The sequence below is a fragment of the Eurosta solidaginis genome, chromosome 1, assembly GCF_040869045.1.
Source record: "Eurosta solidaginis isolate ZX-2024a chromosome 1, ASM4086904v1, whole genome shotgun sequence".
Lineage (NCBI taxonomy): Eukaryota > Metazoa > Arthropoda > Insecta > Diptera > Tephritidae > Eurosta > Eurosta solidaginis.
The window spans coordinates 5,443,648-5,460,258 of record NC_090319.1 but is presented as its reverse complement, the minus strand read 5'-3'; the positions used below and the strand labels follow the sequence as shown (position 1 = coordinate 5,460,258).

The window sequence follows — 16,611 nt, the reverse complement described above, 5'->3', positions numbered from 1 at the left end:
AGACGTACGGACTGGAAACTTTATTAAAAAGTCCTATCCTCTGCTCTCCTAAAGAACGCTTCTCACGGTAGGCCTAGCCTACCGCTAACAACTGATGAAGCGCCTCCTTTAGACACAACATTTGCTTCTCTCAGTGAGCTAGAATCATCGTCAAAGATAAAAGAAGCAGTAGATCTTATCACCAAATCTTGTAACGCTGCCTTCACAGTAGCCTGCCCGGAGATTAAGGTGAGGGGTAAAAAGAAACCCTATTGGTGGAACCAAGAAATCTCCGGGCAGAGGAAAAACAGCAGAAAACTCTTTAACGAGGCTAAGCGCACGGGAATCTGGTCCCATTATAGGGACGCCTTAAAATCTTTTAAGAAGTTAATCCAGAAGGCCAAAAGGGACTCCTGGAAGAATTTCACCAATGACATCGAAGAAGTCTCAGAGGCCAATCGCCTACGAAAGGTCCTCTCCAAAAACCCCACACCTCCAAGCTGCATTCGCATAACGAGCGGAGAATGGGCCACTTCTAGTACGGAAGTTCTGGAAACCCTGATCAGCACTCACTTTCCAGCTGCAGGGCTGAATTGCAAGCTGCAAGCGATCTTATAAGCCCGCTGCTAGCTAAAATCTACAAGGCTTGCCTCAACCTGGTCTATATCCCCACGGAATGGACCAAGGCAAAGGTAGTCTTCATACCCAAAGGAGGCAGGATATCGGGCAACAGTCCAAAGGATTTCAGACCAATAAGTCTGACCTCCTTCCTCCTAAAAGTTCTAGAACGGTTGCTGGACGCCTACATTAGACGATCGGCAAATAAGGCACTAATCTCCAACAACCAACACGCCTACTCAAGGGCAAATCCGTAGAGACAGCTCTACATGCTATCACTACTAAAATAGAGAAGGGTCTTGCCTTTAAAGAATTTACGCTGGATATCTTTCTCGACATAGAAGGAGCCTTCAACAACGTTCTCCCAGCAGCGGTCACAAAATCTCTACGTTCACTAGGGGTGGAAGAGCCTCTTGTGAAATTCGTCGAGCTCCTTCTAAACAAGAGAATCATTATGTCTGAGATTGGCAGCTCATCGTTAATAAGGTATACCAACAGAGGAACCCCCCAGGGGGGCGTTCTTCCTCCTCTACTATGGAACCTGACGGTGAACGCTCTGTTATCTATACTACAGCCCACCGGATGCCAATTCATTGCATATGCCGACGACATAGCCTTGACAGTTACCGGCAAACACCTTCCGGTGCTTGGCGAACTCTTGCAAAATGCTCTTAATCTAACAAACACTTGGTCTATGGAATGCGGACTCAGCATCAGCAGTGAAAAAACTGAGATGGTGCTTTTTACCCGCAAACGTAGTATACCGGAATTTACCCTCCCGTCCCTAAACGGGAAGGAAATCAAACTCTCTACCGAGGTTAAATATCTCGGAGTTATTCTAGACAGGAAGCTTGACTGGAAACGAAATGTGGAGGAACGATCCAGGAAAGCCACAATGGCTATCTACGCTTGTAAGTCGGCAATCGGAAAAAGGTGGGGTCTCCAGCCACGCATAGTCCATTGGATATATACGGCAGTGGTGAGACCCATACTCTTCTACGCCGTCACCGTATGGTGGACGGCACTCGATATCAAATCTAACAAGAGTAAAGTAACGAGAGTGCAGATGATGGCGGCAATGCTCACCAGCGGTGCTCTTCCCTCCACTCCCACCAAAGCTCTTGAAACCATATTATTCCTTCTCCCAACTGATCTATATGGTAGATATTGTGCTTCCTGCAACGCGGCAAGGCTCAACGCTATCGAACCATGGAGGGACTGCAGGTTTGGTCACACCCGGATCCTGAAGCAAGTCCCCGAAACCTTCTTGAAATTGGACCACGCAACATCGCCCCCTTGCTGGGACAACAAATTTTCCACAAGAATCCCAGAGAGGAACGAGTGGGCAAACGGCGTTTTTACAGATGGCTCTAAACTAAACAACAGAGTCGGCAGCGGAATATTCTCGGAGAAGCTCAATCTAAGCGAGAGCTTTCGCCTACCCGATCACTGCAGTGTTTTTCAGGCTGAACTCATAGCTATCTGGGAAGCAGCCCGCTATTTTGCTAACCTGCAGGCGACCAATTCTATTTCAATTTTCTCTGACAGCCAAGCTGCCATAAAATCCCTGCAATGCAGTAACACCTCGTCACTAGTGGCATTGAAGTGCAGAGAAACCCTCAACAAACTAACTGAAAATTGCAACTTAAGCGTAATATGGGTTCCTGGCCACTGTGACATCTCAGGAAACTGCGCCGCGGATGAGCTAGCTAGGGAAGGCACCAACTTGCAAACAATAACCTCCGCTGGTTGGGCCAGCCCTCCTCTAAACACCTGCAAGCACTGCTTGCGATCTCTATTCACGCACCAAGCAAACGCCACATGGGCCATGGAACCTACATGTAGAATATTCAAGCAAATCTGGCCTAAGCTGTATGAAAAGAGGTCGCAATCGGTGATACTGTTAAACCGTATCTCTATAAGCCCACTAGTGGGCCTTCTTACAGGTCACTGTCTCATGGGCATTCACGGTACCTATATGAGCCTGCAGACAAATGACTTCTGCCGCAGCTGTAGGTACGAGGAGATAGAAAGCGTTGAGCACTATCTGTGCCACTATCCCGCACTGTCAAAAACCAGGTACCAATGCCTCCACAGACACTCTTTTGGGTGCCTTGCGGAGCTTGAATCTATAAACCCAAACGACATCTTGCGTTTCAAACGCACTGGTTTAGCCTCACTGGGGTCTAAACTTTCTTCTTCTTCGAAAGTAGGGTAACAGGAAATAGTGGTCCCCGCGTGGTAGCACAACGGGCCACAACGGCCTACGTGAGTCTCCGCTCGGACAGCGGAGGCAGCCACTCTAACCTAACCTAACCTACCCCAGAGTGACGACGTCTTCCCAGTTTCACTTCAGAATACTACAGTTTACCTGTAATGGGTTAACTGGGAAGATCACGGAGATAATCGATTTTAAGAAGCGGAAGAACATTCAAGAAACTAAACTTACGGGTATAACGTCCACAGAAATGATCGCGAGAGTGGAAATGGAGGCGGAGTAACATTTGTCACCACTCAGTGCAATATAATCTATTCGATCCCGATATCGGCCGGACAGGCAGACAGCAGGGGTGAGATTCTGGCACACCAAATAGAAGAAACGGTGTTCTACACGATAAACGAGGACGCTCCTCATGCGTATGGTAGAAAGCTGTCATAGTTTGCCAGACATTTCCATCGTGAGCGCAGGACTCGTTAACTGCGTCAACTGGCAACCTGTGGTAACATTGGTATCCGAAAACCTAACCATACTTCTTCCGCTCGAGTGATCCGCCGAATTTATCACTACTAAAAACGCACTTTCATTATTTTCAAAAAAGAAATGTGGGAAGAATACAAAATTATACAGACAATCGCTTGTTGGCCTCACAATCCCGACTGATGACCGTCAAGGGGGACATGCTTCCCACGTCGGCTCGTTTTATTCCCGCTGGAAGAATCCCGGAAATCCGGCTAAACTTTCCAGTGGAGGCCGCAACTCTAGCGAGATAACGTGACCACATAAGACAGCAAGATACTTTAATCCATTCTTCTACCCTATTTCACTGCAAACTTGAGTCTTGCCAGCCATCAGCATGGCTTTCGAAAACTACATTGCACTACCACCGTGCTAAACGCCATCAACACTCAGATAAAGTGCGAATTGAATAAAAACCCCTGACAGAGAACAGTACTCGTAGCGCTAGACCTATCAAAAGCTTTTGATACAGTCAAACACGGAACGTTACTGCAAGACTTGAAAGGGCCTTCCCTTCCTTCAAGTCTCCAAAAGTGGACCGCAAATTATTTGTCTGGTCGGCAAGCATCGGTGCGATTTGGGAACGTAACATCTAAACTCACAGGAATTAAACAAGGGGTACCACAGGGTGGTGTACTATCCCCGCCTTTATTTAATTTCTACATATCGAAGCTCCCTTCGCCACCAGAGGGAGTCACCATTGTATCCTACTGCCCACACATCGATGAGCCTTGTAAAAAAAATAAACAGCTATGTTGTTGTTGTTGTAGCAGTGAATAAACAGCTATCTTCCTGCTCTCTTCGATTTTTTCGCCACGCGAAACCTGGTTATTAAGAAGTCAATTCCGCAAGAAAATACGGCACCTGAGAACACAGCCGTATGAAGAAGAAAAACACAAACAGGTCATCAGTGATATCCATACAAAGGCGTCGGATCTCTGTACCAGAAATTGCTCAGCGAACCTAGTTCTTAAAAATAAATACCCTGAACTCGCAGAAGAGGAAAACACTCTCCCTAGGGAGACGCACGTCACTCTAGCTCAACTTCAATCTGGATACTGTAACAGGTTAAACTCTTACTTATCCAAAATCAATCCAGGCATACACAATGTATGTCCTGCTTGAACGTGTCCCCACATGACACTTTAATTGCAATGTAGAACCAACGCCTCTAACACCCCTCTTACTCTGGTCCACCCCTGTTGAAACTGAGTTAAATCACGTGAACTGGACCCCCCCATTTACCACTTGATCACAGAAATAAAGTCGATGTATTTTTTTCATAAGTAGGTACCATGAAAAATTGAACCCCAAAATATTTTTAAAAAATTTAAATTTTAAGGGTACTTTTTTTTAAAAAGAAAATTTTTGGTACTTTTTGTTCAAAAATTAATTATAAATCAACCGTAAAATATAAATTGATGAAACTTTGAGGGTTTATTTTTAAACGTTCATATTTTATTAAAATATTTTTATCTTAAAAAAATTTTCTTATTATCACATTTTTAATTAACTTTGAATTTTTTAAAAGAAAATTTAACTGACTTCGCGGCCTCAGAATTGATATTCTTTTTATGAGTTACATGCGATATTTATTTAATATTAATATTCCAAAAGAAAATTTTGATGATCGCTATTAGTTTAAACAATATGAATTTTTGTATCACAGCACCTCGCACGCTAGAACGGTGCGCGACCAGACGACATGCTACGTTGCAGCAGTATAAAACAAAAACAATGTGAAATGTTTACCACAGCGACAGACTGTGTTGCAATCGTCGAAAGGATACAAACCATAGATGAATGGATTTGCAACTCTTTGTTTCGAGAGAGCGCTGTCAAAATGCACATTTTTTATAACATTTATCAATGATGCCACTCCAAACAAAAATGAATAGATCTGAAAATGGGGATTTTTGACATACGTTTCGGCGATTATAGTTTCAATCATTTAATAAAATGATAGTCGTAAAATATTTATTTCCTTAAAGTTATTTTACAATAATACGACTAGTTAGAGTTAAATATAAACAAATCTAAGTAAAACTAACATTTCGATTAAATTAATTAGTCAAATATTGTAACGCATTTAATTCGCAGTGAAAATCATATATTCTTTTGAAATTTCTGTAAATCGGACTTCTGATATAATAGTTAACATTATTTAATGGATAGGGCTTATCCTACATGTCTGGCGTTCCAGGTTCTGTGATCAAAATGGACTGGTTGCATCGGGAGTTCATATTTACAAAACCTGTTTTTAGTGATAACTTTTGAATGGGAAATAATATTTACCCTCCGCCTTCGAACTAATAATACTTACACTAAGACAAGTATTTTTATCCTTTTTCCCATAATTTTTGAACGCTATTCTACAGTTGTAGGTCAAACTAAAGTTTACTAAAATTTTTGGCACGTTTTTCGTTTTGGCTGGCACATTTTTTGTTCTGGCACCCGCTTCAGCTGGCGCGAGGGATTTATCTGTGATTGTTGCCAGCAACAACTAGAAGATAAATCCCTCGTGAGAGCGAAAATATGAGAGCGTAAACAAAAGATTCGTATCAATGTCATCATTGATACAAACTAAACCAATTTTAGTATGTTTTTCTTTTATTTTAGCGTATTTAGTGAACGAGTTAAGAAGTAAATGAGATTAGGATGTGTAAAAATATTTGCCGTCTTTCAGTGAGCTTTACAGCTCCGGCTCACGCTCAATTCTCACGGGAATGCTCTGGATCATTGAGAGACTTGAAAAGCAGATGTCGTGAATTTTCGCACACGTGAAATGTGATAGGCAGATGTCGCCGCTGTTTTTGATTTAACTCATACGGCGAAAGGCTAAGCAGAGACATCTATTTTTGAAAAAGTAGGTATATTAAAGGCAACAAATTGAACCAGACTTCTATCTGGATTTATCTGGCTATAATCGTTGTTGTTGTATTTACATGCAAAATTATTTATCTGGCTCAGGATTTTGCCACCGGATGATAGCTATTATTGCTATAGTTTTGGTGTTTAAAATGGGTCAAAAAAAGAAGTGTTGCAATCCACTGAATAAAAAAAAACCATAAGAACTGTCACGTACACGTTGCTTTGGTTCCCGATGGTGGCCCTAGCTAGCTCAGTACATTTGGCAGGCCGTGGTTCTCAACCCGCCATCTTGGAACCGGACGCGCACATATATTTATTTTCTTCCGTTCAACCTCTTCGGATTCACTTACCCACCGCATACCAGGAATCCCACCCAACCTTGGACCGCTCGCAACATGTAACCTACTCTGCGGTCACCCTAATGCCATGCTCCATACTCCTACTTACCTTCTCATCATTCCATCCTTACATCCCGCCCCAAAAGAAACTAGCAAGCAATATTACTTCTCTTTTCACTTCAATAACGCATTTTTAATAAACATAGTATTAAAATCTATACACGAGCGAAATAAAATTTTATACAAAAAAAAATCAAGCTGTGCTTGGATTCAATAATTTTTTTTCTTGAAACACTTAATTTCTATATACATATGTGTAAATTTGGGTTTAACCATATGGGTTCTTTCTTCAAAAAAAAAATTATATCTTTATACAAACATATAAAAGTAAAAATAAACGTATTACAAACAGTATTTATGAACGTGTAAACAGGCCTATAAATATAATCAACCTAAAAAAAATCAAAATATGCACATAAATCTCAAAATTTCAAATACAACGATCTAGGACCAAGATTCTTTTCGACTATATTCTGGGTCTTTCTGTCGCCAAAATCACCATACTCTTATCTACTCAAGTGGAGTTATATAAAAAAAAGGAGTTTTAAAACACACCCTAATGCCTGCCTAAAAGAGCTCTTTTACGTGGGGATTGGGGGGGGGGGGGAAGGGGTTTATTGGTGCAGGGTTGATACCCTTTCTGCAGCAAATAAAAAGTAAAACAGAAAAAAACAGCCTAATTAGTCGTTCTGGTATATTTTGTGGCTGATAGACACCTTACAATTTTATAAAAATTTTGATCTATTATGAACATTACGTTTGAGACTAAAACGGATAAGATTTATAGTGACTCGGATATATGTCAATGCACATCAATGTGAAATTCAAATTTTATACAATTTACAATTTGGGATAAGAAAAAAGCAATTTTTAGACTACCCTGACTCGTTTGTTAATTTCTATCTACCATAAAAAGCTTTTGTGAACTTTTTGCTGAATGCTATAATGAGGTAGGTCGCTTCAACGTTGGGGCAAATGGCTAGGTGAATAGACAAATCCAATTGGACGCAGCTTTCCGAGATGCAAATAAAAGGATTTATAGGTGATGAGATTGCAATATCAAAATATGATGAGATGCAATTACGCTTTATTCGATGAAAATGTTGTATGGTGGCATTTGTGTAAAAATGGTGTTGAATTTGTAAAAATTGTTGATACTCGCAACAAGTTGATATTGAAGTTGCGAAAAAAAAATTTGTTGCATTTAAAAACAAGGATGTTGAAGTTGAAAAAAAATTGTTTCATTTGTAAAATTTGATACCGAATTCGTATAAATTCGTGGTTTTGTAAAAATTCGTGATTTGTAAAAAATCGTGATTTGTAAAAATTCGTGATTTGTAAAAATTCGTGATTTGTAAAAATTCGTGATTTCCTGGCGCGCCTTATGTCACACATACGTTAATATTATATTGCCCGCATACCTACACGCGATATGAAACGAATGTATCCACAAAAATTTAGTATTTTAATCAAAAAAAAATCAAAAAGATAGTAATTTTTAGAATTTGGGATTACGCAAAAAAAACAATGATCGAGTGGGAATCTTCACCTAGGAAAATCCGTGCCTGCGGATTTATTGAAGAGGCTGGTGACCGAAGTCGAAATTGAGGTCGCGTGAACCCCAAACGGCGCGAAAGTCTATATGATAAAAAAAATCTTTATACTTTAAAAACTCACCAGGTAAACAAATATTCCACATCCTTATGCAGCAAGGAAATCCTGTCCTGATGGTTGGATGCAGCGTCGCCCTTTTTCTTTAAAATTATCGACCAAGACCGCTTTTTTTTAATTGAAGGCAATTTGCCTCATATCAAAAATTAAAAATTATTATTATCGGCACTACACTGATCCCTTCTGGATTTTCTCGCACAGGGAATTTTAAAACTTAATAACACCAAACAAATTTGGAAAGCGGCGCGCGCACTTGAATTCGATTTGCTGCTATATTTTACTTTTAATTTTGTTCTCCTCCAGTTACCCCTTTTATACTATCCAAATCGCTGAAAAAAACCGTTTCCATTTGCCGTTTCCCACGGTCTTTCTTTTGCCTACCGCAATCATGACCACCCTATATCTATCCCTGTCCTTATTCTCAACATACCATGCATGCCCATCTGGCAATCTTCCAAATAAAGCTTTTTTCGTCATTGTGAATTTCTGTGAATTCACAATGGTGTTTTTGGGACATTTTCATTTGACATTTCTCGTGTTTACATTTTTGATAAACACAATTTTTATAACTTTTATGATGAATAAAATCTAGTTGAGGGATCGACTGCTACCCACAAAAATGTCGAGAGAGGTGTCACAAGACGCGTCTTACACGCATATTGTCACTTGCGAAGCGAATATATTTGGCGAGTCGAACAGGTTAGCGAACACATCTAAAATTTGCATTGTGAGTGGCGAATGAACTTTTTCGCCTGCTTTGTGATGTTGCCATTCAAACAAATTGAATAAGTTCATCCGAATTTGACGTTTCTGTCATTTACTACATATGTTTTGATGTGTTTACAATATATCTATTTATATGTGCATAAACAAAAGTGTAATAAATTAATATAAAGATAAATAAAATAAAGCGATGATTTCCAACATAGATCTTTTTTTCGAAGAAAGTTACAATGTCGAACAGCGAGCTAGCCTTCTTCGTCAGAGGCGTTTTATAAGGGATTACTCCAATCCCATGGAGCTTCCGCCAACAGTGTAAGTTTAGTGCAGTTTGGTTCTTGAAGTATATATGGAAAATTGTATTTCAATGTAAATGTGTTTATAGATTCATTGCGAATTTTCGGCTTAGCAAGGATGCCTTCATGCATGTCCTGGACAAAATTAAGAACAATTTTCACTGCCGCCTGTCGTCGTCTGTAACCCCTATGCTAAAACTTTGTTGCGCACTTCGTTTTTTTGCCCATGGCAGTTACCAGCAAGCCATAGGAAACGAGTTCCAGTTGGGACTTGCTCAACCCACAGTTTCCCTCGTTTTAAAGGAGATGCTGCCTACTTTAGAGAGAGTTATTTGTACGGCGGCAATAAATATAGAAATGAGTGAAGAAGAGAAGCAGGAGGCAAAAAGGAAGTTCTTCATCAAATCAGGAATACCGAACGTGATTGGGTGTGTTGATGGCACACATATTGGCATTTATGCTCCCAGTGAAAATCGACACCTTTATCTGAATAGGAAAGGGTTTTACAGCATTAATGCGATGATTGTAAGTTTTAAAGTTTTCAATACTTCAATATCGTTGATAATAAATTGTCTATACATTCCAGGCCTGCGACCATAACATGACCATCCGGTATGTGGATGCCAGATATGCTGGCTCCACACATGATTCCTTTGTGTGGAACAATAGCACATTAAAAACTTATTTAGAGGATAATCAGCTAAGCGGCGATAACTCTATTTACTTAGGCAAGTTTACCTACTTTTGCTGGATAGAGAGTTAACTATCGATTTTCAATTTTCAAGCTGAGATTACTACAGTTTAACCGCCTAACTTTGGTGAGTTAACCTCTAGTTAACTAGCAAAGGTTACCTTTAGCTTATTTGACAGTAAAAATTTTGCTAAATATCTGAAATAGAATTGTGAGTCCATAGTTAACTGTGGCGTCATAATATAATAATAATAAGCAAAACATAATTGTACTTATAATTTGTAGGTGATTCCGGATACCCTCACAAACTAAATTTACTTTTGTATGGAAGAAAACACTCAACACCCTTGCCAAAAACAAATTCTAAAAATTCAGGGAAAATTTTTTGAGAGTTCTAACTTGCAAATTGTTAGAATAAAATTAAACGGGCTACAAAACTGCATACTCGAAAATTATCTGAAAATTCTGCCAAAAAAGTTGAAAATTGTGCTGTCCGTTTCTGAAAGTTTGACCAATTATTCTGAACTTTGTGTAAACTTTGAAAATTGTATCAATGTGGTTTCTGTTATTGAATAAGCTATATTTTAAACGAAAATTAGTAAGCACTCCTCAATAAGTATATCCATCTTCAATTTTGTCCCTATTATTTTTTCAACCACTGTATCTTTTGGAAAGTAATGCGAGTGAGGCAAAGATTGTTCTGAAATTACTTTTATTATTAATTTAAATACAAAGTTCAAATATAATAATTCAAAATTGATTTATTTAATAAGTTAACAGGGCTGCAAGCCGGTTTTGGAACAAAAAGAAATTTTAATTGTATGGCCTTGAATCTATTTTCTTAACTTTTTTTTATTTTTTTTTTACAAAGTTTAGAAAGTAAATTCGAGGGGCATTAAACTAGTGCTACTACTACTTACATATATATTTTTATTAAAAGTAAATAAATTAAAATCACATATTCAATTCAGACTTCATATTTTTGTTAAAAGTAAATAAATAATAAAGACTTCTTAAAATTAAATAAATTTTTTTTGTGCTAGTGCTGGTGTACTTATTATATATATATATTCTACTTATATATTATTATTATTAAAAGTAAATAAATAAAAATCATATAAGTAAGAAAGAAAATAAAAATCAGGTATTCAGTTCACATTTTTCTTAAAATTAAATAAATCAAAAGGAAGTATTTAATTCAGACTTTTTAAAATGTTAAAGCAATATGAAATACATACAGTAAGTCACAAAAATAAGTATACACCCCTTTATGCGAAGCTATCACCAATTTGAACCATACCATAAAAGGGTGTATACTTATTGTTGACTGACTGTACACTTGAAAACAAGTTTTAAAAAAAATTCATTTTCATTTCCTTATATTGTATTTAAGGGTTTTTAACTCCAACTCCTTAAGTTTCGTTTCCATTTTGTCTTTGTGTTGTCTTTTCTTTTCTATATTTTCTGCCTTCTTTCTTTCTTCCTTCTCTTTTAATAATGTTAGTTCCTGCTTTTTTTGTTCATAGAGTTTTCGTGAATATCTGGCGATATCTTCCAATGTTTTCCCCATTTTTAAAACACCTTGGCAAAGGGTATCTTGCACTTCGGTTTGCTTTTGCAGTGCTTTTAACCGAATTTTTTCACGATCGTCAACGGTAAGCCTAGGACGGGGAGTCGTTGTTGGTGTCATTGTTGATGGACGTGGTGGTTGATTATCTTGTTGACCCTCGGGTGAACGTGTCGCCATTGTTGATGAACGTGGTGGTTGAATAACTTGTTCACCCTCGGTCATTGTTGGTGTCAATGTTGATGGACGTGGTGTTTGAGTATCACCCTCTCGGATTCTTGGGCCTGAAATTCATTATCTCTATCAGTAGTTCTTTGCCTCGAGGTGCCATATATATTCCCTGTGGGGTTGGCGGCTTGTTGGAGGTGGAGAAGATCATCCACCTCTCGCTCTAGAGCAGACAAGCTTTGCTGAACATACGGTCCTCCTCCAGTGGCTGTAGTTTCCGCGCGGTTTGTGGAAATCTTTTTTTTAAGCTTCAATTTGTAGTCTAGCCAAACCTAGTATACATATATAAATAATTATCTACTCTCACGGAGAGTACGGCCTTTTTTGAGCTTCAATCACTGCCCCAGTGCGAGCTTCAGGCGGCAACCATATACTCAGTATTGACTCCTACTGACTTCTACAGTGATACCATCACCATACAATTTTTAGTAGAAATCAATACTGGCTATTGCCACCAAACGAAGCTATTACCAAAAGGGGTATGTTTTTGTTCCTAATAGTTCAATTAGCCACATCTTGAATACACTTGCAGCACAGCGGCAGTGATAGAAGGTCCAACCATCCCTATATATTACTGGACGCCTGCACGGATACGTACGATGCTGGGATACCACGGTTGCGCGCACCGCACCAGATTCCTTTGCATTACTCGTGCAGGCCTCTGGGTCTTACCTTATTCCACTCGGGCCCGCTACGGATTGGAGGACCTAAGGCGTTGATTTCAATCGCGAAATGCTCCCATAACTCCGCTCTTTGGCTCCTGGTGGAACCAAAATTCCCCTGACCCCTTGCGACGTCTGGATTATTCTGCATAAGCGTAACCAGCTTTCGGAACTGCTGTGGTGTTGTGCGTTTCATCCTAAAGCGGTATTTTGTTTAAAAAAATTATACACTCACTTTTGTTTTCTTTTGATAATTTTTACAAATGGTTTTTCACAGAAATAAATGCAAGCGCGTGCAAAAGCGAACAAATTAGATATTCGGCAAATTTTGACAGCTCTAGCGAAGCGAAGTTAATTTTTTCGCTACCGGCAATTCGAAAAATTCATTTTCCTCACTCATTCGAAATTTGTCGGCGAATTCGCTGCAGATTCGCATACCACAATTCGAGACCGCGAAATTCGCCCAAATTTTCATTCGCTTCGCATGTGACAATATGCGTATTAATCTCGAAAACACTGCTCCGAAGGCGGAAAATAAAAATTGTATCTCTGTCCGTAGATATTTGCAGTGGAAGTTGGTGATTTTCATGTGATTGTTATGTTTCGTACCCAACAAAAAAAACTGTGAACATAAGTGTTTTGCGTGGATATAGTTTTGGTCTCCAAAACGGTGTTGGACCCACCCAGGGTACTTTTTTATACGCGCGGCCGACGGCCACCAACGCAGAAAGGTGTTCTGTGCAACCATGCTGTGGATACCACCCCCGGTTTAGGAGGGACCCGCTGGTCATTTTTCGGTTCTCTTGTCCATATGTTTTAAATTTGTATTTTAATGTTGCTGTTTTGACAGCGTACTACGCACATACCTATGAGGCTCTCTACATCCGAGCGGGCCAAGGTGTGAGTGAAGCCCAACGCGGGGACGACCCAATGCCTGACAGTACATTATAAAAGACTTACAGCCTCATTCTGTTTGGCGAACGACACGCTCAACGAACGATACCTGCTTGGACGATATCGTGTGCTTATGGTATTCTGAATCTTACGTTGCCGTTTATCGTGTAGCTTTACGTCGTTCGTCAACTACACGATAATCAAGTGTCAAACATGCAACTCTGTGCACATATGTTTTGTTTTTGCGCAGGTCTATAAAGTTAACAAAATAAGTGAAATAAAAATAAAGTTGCTAGTGAAATAAATACAGTGATATAAATATAATAAAAATGTATCAAGCTATTGCTCTATTAGTGTCCCAAGAAGAAGAATTAAAAATCCAAAGGCGGATATTGAGAGACCGCTCGAACGTTCTTCACTTACCGGACGCTGAGTAAAATAAAAAATTGCGCCTGTGTTGACATTGTTTACAAAATAATTTTATTTGTAGATTTGTTCAAAATTTTCGCGTTAACAAAAAAATATTTCAACATATCTTTGACGAAATACAAATATATTTCAAAGATACATTTCATAGCACGCATTTACCACTCCAACTAAAATTATCCACGTTCCTGCGTTTTTTGGCAACAGGCAGTTATCAGAAATCAGTTGGAAATGAAAGCATTTCATCTATGGCCCAGCCTACGGTAGCGAAAGTCATTGATGAATGCTTATCCATTTTTGAGAATCATTTCAGCCAAAAGTGGGTAAATTTTGAGAGGAGTGAGGAAGAAGAACGTGCAGTAAAAGAGCACTTCTTTACCAAATTCGGCATACCGGGTGTTGTTGGCTACGAGGGTGGCACTCACGTGCGGATCAAGTCACGTCCTGCAGATATGAAGCACCTATATTTCAACCGGAAAGGCTTTTATAGCTTAAATGTGCTGGTTGTAAGTATGTATACTAATAGGCTACGTTCACTATGGTGACAGCTTTTTTTTGTTTCCTTCTATAGATATGTGACCACAATATGGTCATAACGTTTGTGGATTCAAGGCATCCAGGGGCAAACCACGACTCATTTATCTGGAAGCATAGTGAAGCAGAACGGTATATGAGAACACAATATCAAAATGGAAAACGGAATTTTTGGCTACTAGGTAATTATAGTTTTTAATTTCTCTATGATTCAAGAAAAAACAAACATTTTTTGGCAGGCGATTCCGGATATCCTCTGCAACCTTATTTAATGACGCCATTTAGGACCCCTTCAGAAGCGGTTCAAACTCGATACAATGAGGTACATTGTAAAGCTCGAAATCTTATCGAACGCTGCTTTTGAGTGGTGAAAAACCGATTTCGCTGTATCATAGGGTCGAGGGGACTTCATTATTCGGCTGAAAAGGCAATAAAAATAATAAATGTTTGCTGCGCAATCCACAATATTTGCGTTTCGTTTAAGCATGAACTGCCTCTGAGTTTGAACAGCGGCAATCTCTCGGAAGTACATCACGATCTCCTAACCGATGAAGAAGCGTCGAGTGCAGCTTTGAATGTAAGAATGCAAATAGCTGAAAACCTCATTTAAAAGAGATTCCGCGTGTTTTCGTGTGTTTAAAGCAACGAAATCGCCGATGGACCCATGGCGGAACGATACAAGGTGGCAGCATGGTGAAATACCTACAAACATAAATAAAAATTCCATGTACTTTGTTTTTGTAAATTCGATGGACAAATGTCAAAATCGTACTGCGTCGGAAGTTGATGTATCAAATCAAATATAAAAGCGTATAATCACCTGTCCCATGCTGCCACCTTGTATCGTTCCGCCATGGGTGGACCTATGCACTTTGATGTATTTAAATGACTTAAACTCAAGTATCTGTTTTTGGTATATTATGGACAAAAAATATCCACAATTTAATATGTTTGGTCAATGCCCAATGTGTTCATTTACAAAATCCATTTTACAACAATAGCAAAATGAGTTGTAACATTTTGACATATAGCAAGAAAGCAATAGATTGTCTTTGCGAAGTTTCAGCCAAATTCTACTATATCTTCATTCCTTTTGAATACTTTATATAATCAAGAGCCCTATGGTTTTATGTAAGCAAGTTATCCGCGAGATTTACCTAAAAAGGAAACCAATAAACTCACAAGAGCCTATCATTTTTTGATCTCACACGATTAATTAAAAAAATCAACCCAATTACGAAGTATACAAAATCTGCTATGAAGTACTATTTCTTGTATGTCTTATGTTCGGACACCATGAAAATGATTTAAGACTTTCCTGGTTTATAATTAACTACTTGTTTATTTGTTTTCGAAATGGTACCGTCGCAATATACCAGTAAATGCTTCTTTTTTTCAGTTGCTCTTAAACAAACATAATAATTCATATTCAATAATTTTAAGCTGGCGTTAAGCTCGTGAATTCTTAAATATTATTATTTTTGCTATTGACCAATTTTACGCCTCTTTTGCACCCAACTCCTAAATTGATTTAACATATCTGATGGCAATGAAAGTATACAAAAAATAACCTTGGGGAAAAAGTATTTAGTACTGAATGGAAAAAAAATGTGCATTCATTTCAAGTTTACATTCATTAAAGATTGGGAATGGTTCTTACATTCACACTCTATATTGAATTATATTTTACGATTCAATAACACACACACTTTAGGTTTGAGTTAAGCTATTTTAAGCCATTCAGGAATGGAGATTTATAATATGCAACCAAAAAATCACAAATTTTTAAAATAATGGTGATAGAATGCACACTCAATTGATTCAATCTTTTTACAGTTCTGATTGATAGCTTGTATCAATTCATAAAATTCATTTCATAAAAACAAGAGCATTTATATCGACGTTGATGATAAAACTTGCAAGATTTAACGTTAAATCTTTTCAGAGGCCTAAATCTCGAATAAAGCCTAGGTGGAAATATGGTCTGAGTACGTGAATGAATAGTTATGATTGATAATGAGATTCTACAAACATTGTTTTATAGTTTTATTTGCATAAGCTATTAAATCCATGTTTGTAGTATTACTTATATCTAAATCTTTATATAAAATAAATATGTTGTGAGATACATGTTTTATAGTACATATTTACTCTTCAGTTGCGAACACAAAAATACCAGTGCCAATTTTTGTCAAATTTCAGCAAGTTTTGCTTCAGTTAAAATATTTTTGCAATTTTTTTTATAAAAACATAGGTCAATATATAATTCACTAAAACTATTGTCCCTCTTCATTTGGAAATTTCGACTTTTACTTCTTT

At 38.3% G+C, this 16,611-nt stretch overlaps 2 long non-coding RNA genes across 2 annotated transcripts; both read left to right on the top strand.

Annotated features, from left to right (window-relative positions):
• Positions 1 to 9,128: 9,128 nt before the first annotated feature.
• On the top strand, positions 9,129 to 10,013 carry LOC137238840 (uncharacterized). Its single transcript, XR_010949229.1, has 3 exons — positions 9,129 to 9,309; positions 9,380 to 9,815; positions 9,877 to 10,013. It is a non-coding gene; the product is annotated as an uncharacterized lncRNA (long non-coding RNA).
• Positions 10,014 to 13,011: 2,998 nt separating this feature from the next.
• LOC137238839 (uncharacterized) lies at positions 13,012 to 16,252 on the top strand. The gene is made up of 4 exons (XR_010949228.1): positions 13,012 to 13,765; positions 13,823 to 14,264; positions 14,330 to 14,474; positions 14,532 to 16,252. It is a non-coding gene; the product is annotated as an uncharacterized lncRNA (long non-coding RNA).
• The last annotated feature ends 359 nt before the right edge of the window (positions 16,253 to 16,611 follow it).